Source organism: Tachysurus fulvidraco, chromosome 3, assembly GCF_022655615.1.
Source record: "Tachysurus fulvidraco isolate hzauxx_2018 chromosome 3, HZAU_PFXX_2.0, whole genome shotgun sequence".
Taxonomy (NCBI): domain Eukaryota; kingdom Metazoa; phylum Chordata; class Actinopteri; order Siluriformes; family Bagridae; genus Tachysurus; species Tachysurus fulvidraco.
In genome coordinates this window covers 25,919,893-25,938,177 of record NC_062520.1, presented here as the reverse complement: position 1 = coordinate 25,938,177, position 18,285 = coordinate 25,919,893, and the positions used below count along the sequence as shown (strand labels likewise).

The 18,285-nt window shown below is 42.6% G+C and overlaps 1 protein-coding gene across 1 annotated transcript in view; it reads right to left on the bottom strand.

Moving 5' to 3' along the window:
• The window catches only part of efna3b (ephrin-A3b), an 81,509-nt gene that overhangs the window by 1,699 nt on the left and 61,525 nt on the right, over positions 1–18,285 (bottom strand). The window lies entirely within an intron of this gene.

The following is an 18,285-nucleotide window of genomic DNA, read 5'->3' as shown; positions in this document are numbered from 1 at the left end:
TGCACCCTTCACTCTAATGCTTCACCCTTGCTCTGCACTCTGACCCTTCACACATAACACTTATTATTACCCATCACTATTACTCTTCACTCTGACCCATCACTCTTATCCTGTACTCTTACCTATGACTAACTACTGTACATCAGGGCTCTGAAGTGTCACGCATTTGGGTCTTTTCCCCCTCTCTCCTGCCACACGTCGTATTTCTCACGCAGAAAAACTTTTTGACTATTTATCATATATTTAATAAGCCGCTGCGCCCAAAATGTATCAGTCCGCACCGCTGTGTCTATGGAACCGGGCAGGAATCAAGCGCGTCTCCCCTGGAGCTCTTAGTCGAGCCTGACACTTATCAGCCAATCAAAAAAAAAAAAAAACAGAGGCTACACAATAGCCAATCTGAAAATAGCACTATTGTGTATGGGTAAGATTTAATGCAACAACCAATGAAAAAAAAAAAGCATATCCTGGAATTGTTCAGCATTGTCCTCGTTCCCCCACAGAGAAAAGCACTGGAGCTGCGAGCATCACTTTGAGCACAGAGTAAGTCATGATCTCCGTTACAACAAATTGACACAAACAATGACATTTTGACTGCTGTTAGAAATGTTTCCCAGATAATCAGCATCAGTTTTTCATGAGTGTCTGTGACTTAGCCAACAGTTTTACAGCCTGATCACTGACAACACCTGCTCAGAACAAGTAGTCTAGGGCAGTGGTTCTCAAACTAGGGGCCCTGAGATGGTGCCAGGGGGCCCCGGTTCACTGACAACACCTGCTCAGAACAAGCAGCCTTGGTTTTAGTGCTTCCACATTGTAATGCTGATGCCGAGACGGTATTTTCGATGGTCGGTTTGAACAAAACCTCAACACGAAACAGCTTGTCTCTGGACGGGACATTGTCCTCAATCATGTCCCTAAAAATGTCTGGGTTTGAGCCGAACTGTTTTAAATGGGAGCAACATTACAAATGATAAAGGAGACCAAAAAGGCAACAAACACGTACAATAAACAACACCAGACATAATCTCTCTCTCTCTCTCTCTCTCTCTCTCTCTCTCTCTCTCTCTCTCTCTCTCTCTCTCACACACACACACACACACACACAAATTAATAAATGGAAATTGTATAAATACTTAAATTGTGTTCAGTGATCCTTACCAAACATAACACCCCACTGTTGTTGTTTTTTTGGGGGAGGTTTGTTGGAGATGTCACTTGAGAGCCCTGCTACATTGTTACCTCAAAATATACTACCAAGGATAACAACTACAGACAAATATATTACACTGCAGAGTAATGTAAATATATCACCTTAAATATTAGTCTGCGCCAAGTAATCGTGCCGTGTATGTATGTGAGGGGTAGCCGAAAATCTGTTCAAGGTGCTGAGCAGGAGGAGGAAATATACTAAATAAATACACCGTGTGATCTGTGTAATTATATTGTTCCAGTGTGATGTAATTGTATATATTTATTGGATGGATGGCAGACAGCAGTAGGAGCAGGAATTTAATTTCATTGAATTATCTCAAGGCACAAACAGAAACCAAATCACCAAATAAAATACAGTAGCATAAAATCACTCCTACAAATGTATAGCAACTATTTGTGTTCTACTATTCTAACTGTAGAACAGTTTCTTTTCAGTGGAACTAAGAGTCCCAACCCCGTCCCAGCAAGACAATGCCCCTGTGCACAATGTGCGCTGTATTAAGACGTGGTTTGCCAAAAAAAAAAAAAAAAACGACCTCAACCCCACTGAACATCTTTGGGATGAAATAGAACTCTGATTACATCCCGATGGAAAACTGGAACGCTGATTACATCAGTGCCTGAGCTCAAGAATGTGCTTGATTGATCGCAAATCCGCACGGCCACACTCCACACTCTAGTGGTAAGTCTTCCCAGAAGAATGAAGGATATTATAATAACCCAGAAGGGACTGCATCTGGAACGGGACGCACCTATGGGAGTGACAGTCAGGTCTTTGCATACTTTTGGGGCTGCTAATTAAAGAGTCTGAGTTTTGTATTATGTCGACCATCTGTGGATATGGAAAACTATTTCAGAAGGGCTTAAGACTTCTACAAATCCCATTTTTGGAGTGCTGGTTGCTTTAAGCAAAAAAAAAAAAAAAAAGTTAATAACACCTCCAGTTGTAGACTGTGTGATCACTCATGCATTGTAGGCAGTCTCCGAGCTGGCCGCCTAAGGGCAGTGCTCCGAACGCAAATACTGTAAAACCAGACAAATCAAAGTCAGGTGTGGGTTTAGCATGAATGTGTTTGTGTAAGCTATATGTACAGGAATGAAACACACGTGGAAAAAAAAAAACCTCATTGCCCCTTGGAAAGAACTGGATTTTTCCAGGAACGCATGTTAACCGTGAGCTCACCATGATCATAATGTTCATGTTACTGTTCCATCTAGTAAAAGAAGGAACCTCCTTAATTAACCGTAGCTTTAACTAAAAGCCTTCTGCTATATGTAGAAAAAAAAAGTTACTCCATGATAGCATACTCTAAAGCACAAGGTTCACCCAGAAATCATGCATTCTTCTGTTATCTGCTGTTGCTCTGTGTCTGGTACTGTACGTTTTGTATCACATGACTGTAATTTGATGTCAGTTTGCCGTGTGCAGACAGGCAGAGCAGATAAAGTGGAGAGTCTAAAGACACGCACATCCATTTCTAACACACGGGTGCTGTAAATTTTCCAGGTGGACTTGAAAAATTGGCAAGTTTTCTTTTTTCAGTCTGAGATAAGCTCACATGTACACTACTCTTGTTGAGCGTTCGTCTTATAAATCACGTACACAGATGTTAGCGAGAGATGCCTGTAGATCTTTAGCCGTCACTAAGCTACATGGTCATTTGTTTGAGCGGCCCCGCGATGGACGTCCCGCGTTGAAGGAGCGTATCGTATATCACAAATATCTTCTAAATGATTCGTTTGACCTTGATAAACAGAGGCAACGTTTTCACTGGAATTCTCTTTTTAATCAGACTACAGCACATGTGATTAAGTTTAGCTTGTCATATGGCAGGGCAGGTCAGAACCACATACGAAATGATTAGAACATCTGACTTAAATTATCCGCTTTTCACAAGCTCATTAGCTGAAAGGTTTACATGCTGCTTCCAGCAATAAACCTGACTGGTGAAATGATGCTGTTGTAGGAAATTAATCAACGCCTGGGCAGTATGATCCAGCCTGATGCAAAGTTCTCATATAAGGGTGGATTACTATGGAATTTATTTTTTTATCCTTTTGTTGGAAACGTCTTGTGGAACATCTGCTAGATGAACATCTATCCACATCTTGGGAAACATCTTCCAGACAAATCGCTGTACTATGAAGTTTCCCAAAACAGGGTCCTGAAGGGCTATAAACCTCTTATTAAAGTGCTTCTATAATTTAAAAAACGTGTAAGATGAAATCAGTGCCAAAAAAACCCCTGAATGATTCTAATAAAAACCAGGTAACTTGGATTCAAAGAAACAATTAGGTCCATTTCCATGAACCCTTAAAAATGGTTCAATATAAAGAACCTTTCTGGGGAACAACATACTAATAGAGATTGACTGTCTTTAATTCCTTTAATAGTCGCTGCACCGAGTCGCTCTGTATTTCTCAAATGGATCACATCTAGTCACCAACGATCGCTGTCGCTCATGTCACCGTAAGTCTCCAGCTATTATCATAAATAAATCATCTCTGGTCTTGTATGTGTGTCATAGCATTAGTTCCTGTTATCATATACACTAAAGCAACCACAATTTCAAACTCAATTTCCAGCATTTACTCTCACTTGAAGAGTATTACTTAGAAAATGCCGAAACCTAAGATCCTAAGAACCTTTTTATGTAAGAAAAGAAAGAGGAGTCTCATTCCATAAATGCCAAATAAATTTCGACCACATGGAAAACCAGGCTCTGTGAATAAGTGCTTAGAGAAGGAATCGGCACCTAAGGACCGTATTTATTATATGACTTCCTTTAAGATTTCCTTTAAGACTCTAATGATGATCAGATCTCATAAAATGTTCAGTAAAAGCACACGGTGGTGTGGATGCCGTCACAAAAGTTGAAAACATTCTTGGAATGTTATTTTATCTGCACAGCCTGGTAGTCATTTCATGCAACCAGTTCTCTCTCTCTCTGTGTGTGTGTGTGTGTGTGTGTGACCTCTACTTCAAGTGACAGCCAGATTTGTAAACACACACCCTGTCACACGGGTCATAGAAGACACCTTGCGTGACGCAGATCTGCAGCCTGACAAACACTTCCAGACACGCAACCGGTGTGTGCGTGTTCAGACACACAGGTTAAACTGTGGAGTGATGTGGGCTCAGTAGTGCCTATCAGTACATAAGTGTTTACATGCAGGCTAACAGATCGATAAAAATGTAACCGAAATCTCAACTTGGATAAAAAAACAAAACAAAAAAACAACAACATTCATGTTGTTTCTGACATAATAGAGTAGAGAATCTGAGTAAACATTTACCAGATAAATGATCTGTTTAATAATCTATAAAATGGAAAAGGAGTCACTTTTCATCATAAAACTATGGACACCGCTACTGGTATGACATAATGCCGATATGTACTAAATAAATTTTGTACATTTGCTTCACACCTCCAGGGCTGAGGATTCGATTCCCGATCGTGTGTGTGGAGTTTGCCTCGTCTTCCCGTGCTTCAGGGGTTCGCTCTGGTTTTCTCCCCAGTCCAAAGATGTTGTAGTCTGATTGACATCTCTAAATTGTCTGTGGTGTGTGAATGAGTGTGTGTGAGTGAGGCAGATGAGGTAGCACCCCATCCAGGGCATCCACTGCCTTGTGCCCCGAGCCTATTGAGAGAGACTCCAGGCTCCCTGTGACACGGTCCAGGATAAGCGGTTGTTCAATGGATGGAAGGCATCTCAATTTAGATTTAAACCAAATGTCGATGTGGCCTTTTTCCTCCACTATGCACTTGGACACAGTGTAAAAAAACAAAAGCAATAATGGCAGCCCAGACTTATCATGTTCTGGCTCTGACAGTTTCTCAACCTTTGATTAATTTGGTTGACCAGGTAATTACTAAGGATGAACACATGAATGCTGTATGCTCATGGTAACGAATCTTTCTTCGTCCTGTGGGCATCATATCAAGCTTCTCTGTCATGGTGCGAAGGTAAAAAAACGTTTGTTACATCCCACAGTCCTGATGCTCACCTTTACTCTCAGCCAAATGCCCTGGGAACCTTTCTGGCAAGCTTCCCACAAAAATAAAGATTCATTCCAAATAAATTATTTGTTATACTGCTACACCTAGGTAACATATTGAAGCAGAAAAGTCTAGGAAATAAACTTTTTTTTTTCTTGCCGTGCTGTTCTGCAAAAAAAGAAAGACATTTGCAGGTTGTTTTTCTGGCACTGACTGGAGAACTTGGTTAATGTCGCAATCTGAAAGCACTCAATGGTCCTGGTTTGTAAAGCAGAATTTTTTGAAACCACGTGTATACTCCCACTCTGTTCTAGTGTGTACAGTCTGACTGGCAGCACTGGTTCCACTGGTTTTTACATCTTGTGTTTTTACTACTTTGGGTATTTGGCCTTAACTATTTAATATGTGATGCTTTAGGTGTGTCTTCTATATAAGAACTAAGAATGTGCCAATATTTTTAAAAATAAAGATAAGCTAGATGGGGAAATATATCAAGCTCATCAAACAAACAAACAAACAAACAAACAAACAAATAAATAAAGGGGGGACATGGTGGCTTAGTGTTAGCACGTTTTCCTCACACCTCCATGGTTGGGGGTTCAATTCCCGCCTCCGCCTTGTGTGTGTGGAGTTTGCATGTTCTCCCCGTGCCTCGGGGGTTTCCGTAGTGTGTGTGTGTGTGTGTGTGTGTGTGTGTGTCACGATGTGACACGGTGAAACAAAAGCGGGTGAGGGTCCAAACGCAGTTTACGGGTTTTAATAAACAAAACACAAACAAACAGGCAGGCAACGCGGAACAAACAGGAAACGGGAACATGGACATGCACACACCAACACCAAAAACGACCAACAACATTGAAGTGAACAGACAGAGTATATATGGAGAACGAGAACCAATCACAAAACAGAGACAGACAAGGACTAAGACAAAACACCTGGGGAAGAGAATGAATGTAATTAGTGTCCATGGTAACAGATAGGTGGGCGGGGTCAACAATTAACATCAGGGAGAGACGGCAGACAGAAACAAGGGGAAAACACAGACAGACACATTACAGAGCCCCCCCCCTACGAGCGGCTTCCAGACGCTCCCAAGTCCACAAAACCCAGTTCAGGCGAGTGGAGCGAAGGCGCAACCAGGGTGGGAGGGCGGGTCGGGTTCGTGTAGTGGTGGCGCCCGCCGAGCAGGAGGCCGGGGTGGCGCCAGCCGAGCCGGGGGCCGGGGCGGCGCCGGCAGAGCCGGGGGCCGGGGCGGCGCCGGCAGAGCCGGGGGCCGGGGCGGCGCCGGCAGAGCCGGAGGCCAGGGCGGCGCCGGCAGAGCCGGAGGCCAGGGCGGCGCCGGGAGAACAGGAGGCCAGGGTGGTGCTGGAGGCAGAGCCGGAGGCCAAAGCAGGACCAGAGACCAGGGTGGTGCTGGAGGCGGAGCCAGAGACCAGAGCAGGACCGGAGACCAGGGTGGTGCTGGAGGCGGAGCTAGAGACCAGAGCAGGACCGGAGACCAGGGTGGTGCTGGAGGCGGAGCCAGAGACCAGAGCAGGACCGGGGACCAGGGTGGTGCTGGAGGCGGAGCCAGAGACCAGAGCAGGACCGGGGACCAGGGTGGTGCTGGAGGCGGAGCCAGAGACCGGAACGGAGTTGGCAGCCAGGGTGGTGCTTTGGGCCTATGAACAGGGACAGGAGGTAGAAGGGCTGGCAAGTCCAGCGAAGCAAAACACAGGAAAACAGAAACATGCATAGGTTCAGGCCAGGCAGAGAGTTCAGGTAGTCTGGGTGTCATGATGTCGACCGCGTCCTCTGACTCAGTCATTTCGGTCGACCCGGCCGATTCGGCTGGTTCCGTCAGCTCGGCCGGTTCCGTCGACCCGGTCGGTTCGGCAGGTTCCGTCGACCCGGTCGGTTCGGCAGGTTCCGTCGACCCGGTCGGTTCGGCAGGTTCCGTCGACCCGGTCGGTTCCGCAGGTTCCGTCGACCCGGTCGGTTCCGTCGACCCGGACGGTTCGGCAGGTTCCTTCGACCCGGCAGGTTCCTTCGACCCGGTCGGTTCCGTCGACCCGGTCGGTTCGGCAGGTTCCATCGACCCGGTCGGTTCCGTCGACCCGGTCAGTTCGGCAGGTTCCATCGACCCGGTCGGTTCCGTCGACCCGGTCGGTTCGGCAGGTTCCATCGACCCGGTCGGTTCGGTCGGTTCCATCGACCCGGCAGGTTCCGCCGACCCGGTCAGTTCCGTCGACCCGGTCGGTTCGGCAGGTTTCGTCGACCCGGTCGGTTCTGTCGACTCGGTCGGTTCGGGAGGTTCCATCGACCCGGTCGGTTCCGTCGACCCGGCAGGTTCCGTCGACCCGGTCAGTTCCGTCGACCCGGCAGGTTCCGTCGACCCGGTCAGTTCCGTCGACCCGGTCGGTTCGGCAGGTTCCGTCGACCCGGTCGGTTCCGTCGACCCGGTCGGTTCGGCAGGTTCCATCGACCCGGTCGGTTCCGGCGACACGGCTGGTTCCGGCATCCCGGCTGGTCCAGCTGGCGGCTTAGGGATGCCGGCCGCCCGAGCCGACCTCATCGGGGTATCCGCCAGTTTGGAGACCAGCCGGTTAGCACGGACCTCAGCCGAGCTCGCCGGTACGGTAGCCATGGGAACTGGCTCAATCACGGATGTGCACGGGACTGGTCTGGGCGGAGGCACTGTGGAGCATTCGGGCGTCCGTGGCTGATTCCACTCTGTGGCCCACGGATCCCGATGCTTGCTGCCCCCCCCAAAAAATACTTACGGCCGGCTTCCGTCTCTACAGTGCTCACGCTCAGCGTGGACCCGTCCAGGAGCAACGCCAAGTTGACGAACTCCGAGAATGTCTTTATTTCTCTGGTAGACGGCATCAAATACCGCAGGATCTCCCTTAGTCCGTGCTTAAAAATGTCTTTGAGCGCCTTCTCATCGAAATTGACCTCGCTGCACAGGTCCAAGAATACCTCCGTGTACTCCTCAACTGGGGCGTCCTCCTGACGTAGGCAAAACAGGAGTTCTGCTGGATCCATTGGAGGTTGGTCGTTCTGTCACGATGTGACACGGTGAAACAAAAGCGGGTGAGCATCCAAACGCAGTTTACGGGTTTTAATAAACAAAACACAAACAAACAGGCAGGCAACGCGGAACAAACAGGAAACGGGAACATGGACATGCACACACCAACACCAAAAACGACCAACAACATTGAAGTGAACAGACAGAGTATATATGGAGAACGAGAACCAATCACAAAACAGAGACAGACAAGGACTAAGACAAAACACCTGGGGAAGAGAATGAATGTAATTAGTGTCCATGGTAACAGATAGGTGGGCGGGGTCAACAATTAACATCAGGGAGAGACGGCAGACAGAAACAAGGGGAAAACACAGACAGACACATTACAGTGTGTGTGTGTGTGTGTGTGTGTGTGTGTGAGTGAAAGAGAGTGTGTGTGTGTGTGTGTGTGCCCTGCGATGGGTTGGCACTCCATCCAGGGTGTATCCTGCCTCGAAGCCCGATGACGCCTGAGATACGCACAGGCTCCCCGTGACCCGAGAAGTTCGGATAAGCGGTAGAAAATGAATGAAATAATAAACAAACAAACAAACAAACAAACAAATAAATTCACTTGATGGATCTGCACATTTGGGCCAAATGAATCATTCGGTATTAATTCACACCTTTGGGAATTGTAGCAATACATCGATATAGCTCTACATCTTCTACTCCATAACTATAAGTAACTGCAGGTTTACAATGAGGGAGAGAGGGAGGGAGGGAGGGAGAGAATAAATTGTAACTGTCATGTACTTCATACACTGTTAGATCTCATGTATTTGGTTTCTTCAGCCATTTGACTTCATTGAGCAAAACCATCTACACTGAGGATGTGCTTCGATGGGATTGAAGATGAACAGCTCGTATCACTAAAGGGAAGTAAGGTAGTCATTTGTTTTTGATGAAGCATGTGGTAATCCTGACAGAGTACGATGGCTATGAGTAAAGCTATGAGCTATTAAAAGTAGGGACTGTGTTCTACATATACATGTAGACAAATCAGCCATATCATTAAAACCACTGAGCAGTGATGTGAACAACATCAATTATTGAATTAGGGCATGGAAGCATTTATTATTGCCACATATACAGTGAAATACTGTTCTTCATATATTGCAACTGAGGAGGTTGGGGTCGGAGCGCAGGGGCAGCTATGATACAGCTTGGCTATAAGGCCCAACAGTGGCAGCTTGGAAGTGTATCTTGTTACAATAACACCTTTCAAGGTGTGATATATTAGGGAGCAAGTAAACTGACAGTTCTTGAAGTTGATGTGTTGGAAGCAGGAAAAATCAGGAAAAGCAGGAAAGTGTTAGGATCTGAGCGACTTGACAAATTGTGTGGAGTCAGAGCATCTACAAAACAGAACAATGGGGTATTCTCAGTATATGGTAGTTAGTACCGAAGCAAATTGATCCAAGCTGTGAACTTTTCATGGGAAGCGAAAGATGTTCGGGTCCCGCAGAAAAGCTGCTGCGGTGCAAATTGTTCAATAAGTTCATGCTACAAGTATCTGTGTATCAGCTGTTTTGGTTGTATAAGGCAGACCATACGCAGTAATAGGCAGGTGGTTCTAATATTATGGCTGATCTGTGTATGAACTGCTCATATGGATGTCATATATTTAAATATCCGTATGCCTACAGTACACAAACCACTAAATAATAAATACTAATACTAAAAATTACAGGAGAAAAGTATCTCAATGTAAACGCTTTTCTCAGGCAGACAGATACAGACTTTTTTCCCCTGATGAACAGAATTGCCTTCTTGGGACATGAAAAGCTCTTGGAAGTGGTGTGAAAATAAAGAAGTCAGAAAAACTTAACCGTGAGAACATCTTTTCAACTCTTTTGAGCAATGTATGTGATTCGTACCACAGCACTGTTGCTACTTTATTGGATCTATGCAAATGTCTGGATGGCGGATGAGCTTTAAGTCTAATAAGAAACAGATAAATGGGTTAGTTAGTTAGTTAGTTAGTTAGTTTTTATTGCCTGTAAATGATTTTTATCTCCGCTGTCAATGTAATGTAACAATTTGATTTATTTGTATAGTGTTATAGTTATAGTTATAGATGCAGCTTCACAGAAGTATAAAAATAACTAGAACGGTACTTTTTCCTAAAGAAAATGTGAATGTGCTTGCACGTGGCAAGTTCCCCTCATCATGCTGAGTGCTTTGATATGTCACATGTCCATGTTGTGCTAAATTTTTGATTTTGCTAATTCTGGGGTTGGGGCTACACATGACGTCAGTTCCCCTCATCTTGCTGAGTGTTTTGATATATGACATGTCCATGTTGTGTGAATTTTTTTTTATTTCGCTTGAATTTTAGGAATTTCCCATTCATTTCTATGGGACTTTTTTGGCCGCTTTTCCGTCCGCTGTGCGAACATCGTTGGTTGAATCACGTACAAAATAGATAGCACACCTCTCCTCAATGAGCCGGTCGATTTGACACCTCATTTATGGGTCTAGGACAAAAGCTGCAGGACAAGTTACGTGCCGAATAAGTGTCCGGAAGAAGAAGAATTATAATTATCATAATAATAATAATAATAATAATAATAATAATAATAATAATAATAATAATAATAAGTATGCAAGAGAATAAGAATGTGTAATTCTTATAGAATGTGAGAATAATAATTATATATAATAATTATTATATAATGTGAGAATAATAATTATATATATATATGTGAGAATAATTATATTCTATATTATATATATAGAGAGAAATATATATATAATACATTATATAATAATATAAATAAAAATATAATTTTTTAATAAAAATAAATAAATGAATAAATACATACATTAAAAAAATTAAATGTATGTATTAATCCTTTTATTTTTATTCTTAGTTTTATTCATTTTTGTAATAAAAATGAATAAAAATAAGAATAAAAATAAATGAGTAAATACATACATTTAAAATGATTTTAAAACTATTAATTTAAAATACTATACTGTATATCTCTACCATCTAGCCCTATAGCCATGTTATAAAAGGCTGGGTTTTCAATGCAAATGGTGGTGCACTTCAGGTTTCTTGATAATATCACAAGCTGCATTTTAACGCTAAAGGAAAGAATAAATGAGAAGGTGGTAAAAAATCAGCTGTTTCACAGTTCCTGTAAACGACATTGCCTTGCTTCATAGACATTTTACATCAAATTTTTCATCGAGAAATAACAAAATATTACTTTAAAGCCACAATATACAACCATTTTAATGACATACAGTACCTGCAAGAGGTTATTAGCTGAGAGCCGTAGTTGCCATTGACCATTTTATTACAGGACTAGATCCTCTAAAGTTTTCCATGCTATCGATACTTATTGGCACTCGCAATGTTTTTTCATCACCCGTTTACTTCATGATGTGATATTAAATTCTTTAATTACAGCAACAGCCAGGACGAGGCACATGCGTTAGCTATTACGGTCAAAGGAAACTCTTTTAAACTCTTAACTTCGCACTTTTTGTCTGAAGCAATATCTAAATACTATTGTCAATGAATTATCAAGTGTTATTCATTTAGTTTTCTGCTTTAATGCAGTGTTCTTCCACCGACAAATGAAACAGATAACATATTCTAAGAGAGACGCGCATGCCGTCCATCGGGCCGCATTTACAGTACCCCTGAGGCTGGACGACGTCTCACCTCTTAGAAAAAGACAAAGGCAGACACTGAGTGACAGAATGGTCTTAAAAAGCTCTTTTACTCCCATCCTAGGTAAATACTACGATCCTTTTAAGGCTAGAGATCTGATTGCCATTGTCAGAGGAATTAACAACACATTTTTTCTTTCTCCCTATAGGCTGAATTGAGTTGTTTTGTGCGGTTGCTTTGTACAAGTTTCACAGTGTATTGTATTCACAAATAACTTCCTTTTGTTTTTTTTGTACGCTGTATTGTGTCCAATCTATCCATTTATGTCCTGTAGTTTATTCACTGGACCATCACCACTTGGTTAGGGAAAAAAAAAACAAAAAAAAACACCAACGACACAGGACGTCCGGTTCTAAACCCATGGTTTTACAGCATTACATGTAACTGTACATGTTCTTCGTCTGGGAAGTGATACACATGGTTTATCATTCCTTCCATGCAACATCCATTTTTTTTTTCCTGGTACATACCTTATAATGTCGATGAGTGCTAATGAGTGCATTTTTTTTTAAAGAAGACAATGGAGAGCTTAATCCTGAAGATAGATAATGAGCTAGGAAATCATACAGGGTGGGAAATGTAAAGGGGCATTTCGGGAGAAAATGTGCAACTCTTTGAAATGCTTTATTCTCTATTGTAGTGGAACATACTTTTTATGTTATTATTTAAAAAAAAAAAGAGAGAGAGAGAGAGAGACAGAAAATGTTCTGCTCCCAATATGTCAGCCTCCAGTCTGTTGCCTCATACAGTGTGTATTCTCAATTCAACTGCAGTGTATAATACTGTTAAAAAAAACAAAAAAAACAATCAAAACTGCTGTTTCTTGCGTACTGTACTGTAGCTTCTCCAAGGACATTCTTTTTATTTTCGAATGACTTAAAGGGACTGCGGTTCAATTTCTTCTGAGATTAACAAGGTTGTGGGTTCGAGTCTCGGGCCGGCCACGACTGAGATGCCCTTGAGCAAGGCACCGAACCCCCCAACTGCTCCCCGGGCGCCGCAGCATAAATGGCTGCCCACTGCTCCGGGTGTGTGTTCACAGTGTGTGTGTGTGTTCACTGCTGTGTGTGTGTGCACTTTGTATGGGTCAAATGCAGAGAACGAATTCTGAGTATGGGTCACTGTACTTAGCCGTATGTCATGTCAAACTCATGTAGACGACTGACGCTTTTAAATGGATTATTTTTCTAAGTGTATAAAGAAGAAAGGCATTTAAGTGCTAAGTGTGTATTTAAGTGCAGTAGCCTTTTTTTTGCTACTGTGAGACTCCAAGCTGTACGTGCAGCTAAAATGGTAGGAACATTTCTTCTGTGTTAAGCGGTCTGTTATAAATGGGTTCGTTAATGTATGTGCAACATCATGTCGATTCTTAATACAACTCGCAGTGTCCCAAGAGGTAACGTCTAAAAATAAATGGAAGGGTAAGAATATAAGATAGCGGACTGTGAGCTGTACCTAAGCTTGAATGTGTTTTTCTTTTTTTTTTCTTCTTTAAGCATTGCTGTATTTTATAGTGAAACGTAATTGAACATTGCCTAAGGGAGGATCAGAGGAGGATGTTTGGGATTAGTGTGTTTGTGCTGGAATTTTGCTCATATGCAGGAAGTCAGCTGACGCACCAGCCGTGCTGAAAGTACTATTAATATTACAGTACGAGTTGAAAAACATCAGATAAGTCAGCTGACTTCAGTGCATGTCCTCCGACTATCAGGAGTCATCAGATGGAGGAGTATTTGAAAGGCAGCGTTTTCTATGTGTCAGAATTAACAACAGGAAATAGCAGCCTGACTGGTCATATCTTCTGTGGAATGTACTGTAGCAGGGTACACGGTATCGGGTCTATCTTGGTTCTTACTTTTTAATACAGATTGAAATCTGGCTGTGTTATTCCTCTTTGTATCATGTGAGGGTGCAAGACTTGAGTATAACATAAACTGATCTGCCTTTCATGTCAACAAGAAAAGTTGGTTAAACCTGTTTCATTTGCAGAACTAACCACAGAACAGCAATTTTACTTGTTTTATCACCATAAGCAGTGGTGTAGTCTACGTGATACGCAGGTATACGCCGTATACCCACTAGGAAAGGCCAAGGATTTACGTATACCCACTTAAACAGCGTGAGGATACGTAACAATATCGTTTTGTGACAGAACTTTCATTCATAAATCCACCCCGCACTGTGTTGCGAACACAGACTGTGGTTGTGATTGCGAATCACTAACGTTTTTGGACCATTGGGGCTTCTGTGGCCTGTGACCTGATCTTGACGTCACCTACCAAGGAGGAAAATCAGTTGCTTGGTGGTGTTTTGTGGCGCAAATTTGAAATTAACTAAGTAATGTAAAAGAAGATATGAAACGAAAGCAGACCCAAACTAAACTCTGAGTGTTTTCGGAAGCCTGCGCCTAAAGCTACAGCAGCTTCGGGTGACATTTCACCCACAGCCCGAGTACAAATGTATTTGGAAAGCTTTGTAAACTACCAGTTCATTCAGTTCATAATATTCTGCAATGAAAGAGTGTTGGTGATAAAACTGAACAAATGTTTATTGTTCACTCTTAAATGTACATTGAAAATTGACAGCTGATAAAACCTGAGCTCCAGGTCCCATATTCATATAACATTTAAGGCTAAATGTAGCTCTTAAAGGTAAAGTTCACCTAAAAATAAAAATTGTGTCATTTTTCAAAATATCATGTTTTGTGTTAAACAGAAGAAACTCATACAGTTTTGGAACAAATTGAGGGTGAGGAAATAACACAATTTTCTTAAATGTTATATGAAAATGGGACCTGGAGCACAGGTTTTATCAGCTGACTGTCTTTTGTTGCTTATAATAAATTGGAATGTTGATAACACATAAGCAGTCTTTAATAATGCTCTAAATTACATGTAGATGCATATTTTATGCATTAGGGAGTGTGGTGGTGCCTATGGGGTGTCGCTCTAGGATGGATGCGTATGAGGCTGGGGTGGGGTGGCGGGGTGTCACAGTATACTCACTACAAAAAACTAGACTACACCACTGACCATAAATACGGTCTATTTCCTATAACTCTACAGAGTCTAGTGTACATACCTCTTAACTTTAAATAGATTTATAAATTTGTAGAGGAAATGATTACAGAGTCACTGTAAGCCACTGCCTTAAAGCCCAAGCATAATGGGTTATGGGCCTTGCTCAGTGGCCCGGTGGTGGCAGCTTGAAATCACCAACCTTCTGATCGGTAACCCAGAGCCTTAACTGTTGATCAACCACCGCCCCAAATCTAGGGCAGACACAGTAAAAGCCTTGCTCTAAGGCCATCAGTGGCTGCTTAGAATCTACTACCATCTGATTGGTACCCAGAGCCTTAACTCTTGATCCACCACTGCCCCAAAGATGGAGAAGGGCCTTAAGGGACTTGCTCAATAGCCCAATCGTGACGACTTAGAACCCCTAGCCTTCTGATCGGTAACCCAGAGCCTTAACTGTTGATCCATCACTTCCCCAGAATTTTTATTAAAATTTTATTACTATAGTTTTCACATCCTAGCTGAGTCGCTTATTTATAGCAGTAAAAGAAATGCAGCTGTAATTTATTTGACTTAGGGCAGTCTTCTGATTGATGGTGGTGGGAGCTGTTATTAGAAAGTCTGCAACTTACACAAGTCTTTAATGCTAGGCTTAATGGGTAAAAAATTTGTAACGACAATCATTACTTTCTTAATGTGCCAAAAAAAAAAAATCAGCAGCATCGCATAAAAGCACTGTGTAAAAATCCAGCCACATTAGCATTATTATGGGTTACATGAGAGTGTCACTGCTTCACAGCTCCAGGGTCTTGAGTTTTCCATTTTTCCCCAGTTCCACGTTGGTTCCCTCTGGGTTCTCTAGGTGTACTTCTTAAAACTAGGTGAACTGTTAACTTTAAATAATGCATGAAAGTATATACAGAAAAATATTGTCAACTCACGGGAATTTAGAATCTAATGTCGTGTCCCAATTCACTTATTATCCGTCCTAAATAGCGGCTGAGATTAGAACGAGTGTGTCCCAAATCTTAGTATGCTGAAATGAGTACCCCAAAGGTACCTGAATGGTCTACTATAACTGGGAGATTGTTGAAATTTTGGATCTGTGGACACTGGTGTGGAGGAGGAGAGATTTGTGACTGCTTTGCTGAATCTGCAATCATGGCAGACCATTGTAACAACGGTGATGTGTCTTCAGTATTTAAGTGTAAGAAATAAATGTTAAGTACTACATAAAGTTTTTATTGTCATTTGAGGTTAACGGTGGAATGAATGGTTGTGTAAAAGAGTGCCTTATAGGGTTACATGAAGAGAATGAGTGCCTAATAAATAAAATGAGCCCTTTTCATGCATTTTAGAGAGACAGGTGTAAAGGAAATGTGCAAAAATAAATCAACTGAACTGTAAATGAATTGATGTAGTATAAAAAAAGAATGAATGAAGAAAAACTTGGCAGCAGTGTTCTCTTCCTTCGCATGACGTGTTAGCATGTCCCAGCATTCGCATACCCTCTTGCTACACACTCAAATGTATGCACTTTGTTCCCCACAAAGAGTGTTTTTAGTGCTTTTTACAAGTACTGTAGGTAAATTTGGATCCAGCATACGACTACAATAAGTCCCTGAACAGCTGAAGTTTATTTTTTACCTCCCTGACTTTTAAATTCAAACACACTGTTGAATCTCAGTCTCCTTATAAGGATGAGCATCAAAAAGCATTCAAAAGTTTTTCTAAAATCAGCTGAACATTAGAAGTGTCCGCCTAGCTAAGCTGCTAGCTAAAGAAGGGAGTGACGGCATTCACTAAATTCCAGGGGTTTCGTTACCATGGCGTAAAGTGGGCGTGTTTCTGGAGGTCTTGGAAAAATGCCCTCTTTCAAAAAAAAAAAAAGCATACTACGATGGATAATGAAGGACAAAACAGTCATACAGGTAGATTTTATATTTTATATCTCATTCATTCATTCATTTTCTACCGCTTATCCGAACTTCTCGGGTCACGGGGAGCCTGTGTCTATCTCAGGCATCATTGGGCATCAAGGCAGGATACACCCTGGATGGAGTGCCAACCCATCGCAGGGCACATACACACTCTCATTCACACACACACACTACGGACAATTTTCCAGAGATGCCAATCAACCTACCATGCATGTCTTTGGACCGGGGGAGGAAACCGGAGTACCCGGAGGAAACCCCCGAGGCACGGGGGGAGAACATGCAAACTCCACACACACAAGGCGGAGGTGGGAATCAAACCCCCAAACCTGGAGGTGTGAGGCGAACGTGCTAACATTAAGCCACCGTGCCCCCTATTTTATATCTATTATGCTTTATTATCTTACAGTTAAGCTATTTTTGAAAACAAATAAACAACCAAAAACTACGGTTAGGGTTAGGGTTCGATTATCAAATAGGCCACGCCTACCCGATGACGCAATATCTGTTACGCTGTTCTGAAATCCCTGGAAATAAGTGCATCCCAGGGAGTGACAGCTAGCTCGACTTACAGTATGTATGAACGACAAATTTCAGAAGTAATCACACAGAACATATTCTTATACCGTTTTGAAACCATTTACAAATGGCACAATTACAACAGGTTCCGAGCGATCCTGACTGGTGCTGGTATATTTAACCCTGATATGTCATTAATTCACATTATTACGTGGTTACGAGGTTCCGCCTCTTTGAGAGGTCTAACAATCATCGTAACGTGAAGCTGTGCGTTCGGGAAGCACTCAGAACGACAGGTTTAAAAGCCCGAGCGTTTACCTTTAGTCCTGTGCGAGAAAACCTAACACATGCTAATTTGTGCCCAGGCTTCAATAGCTGTCTATTAGTGCTGCGTCAGTGCCTTCTGTGACTTTTGTGTTTTTTTAATGCAGGCTGTGCTGAAAAGGCTTTGGGTTTAATGAACAAACACTTTAATATTGCAGTCAGAGATTTCAACATCTGATTCGAAAAAAATATTTAATTGGACGAAAACCATACAATGAATAATATCGAGACTTTGGTAAACATTTCTCTGCCGTATTTGTAATGAGTTTAGGTTAAGCCTGGCTTCCTGTAGAGTTTTTAAGAAATCTGCTGTAATTAACGACACCCTGCAATGGTGAATTCCCGGCTTGCACCCAGTGTAACAAGCACTTCAGCGTGAACATTATGAATTGTACTGCCAGTATATTCAAATAACTTTATAGGCATTTCTGGTATTACCCAAGACTATTAGCCTCATAGAGATGAGTTAGAGCCATATGATATACCAGCGGGAAGCTTCAGCCTCAGAGACGTGTGTTATGTAATGCAG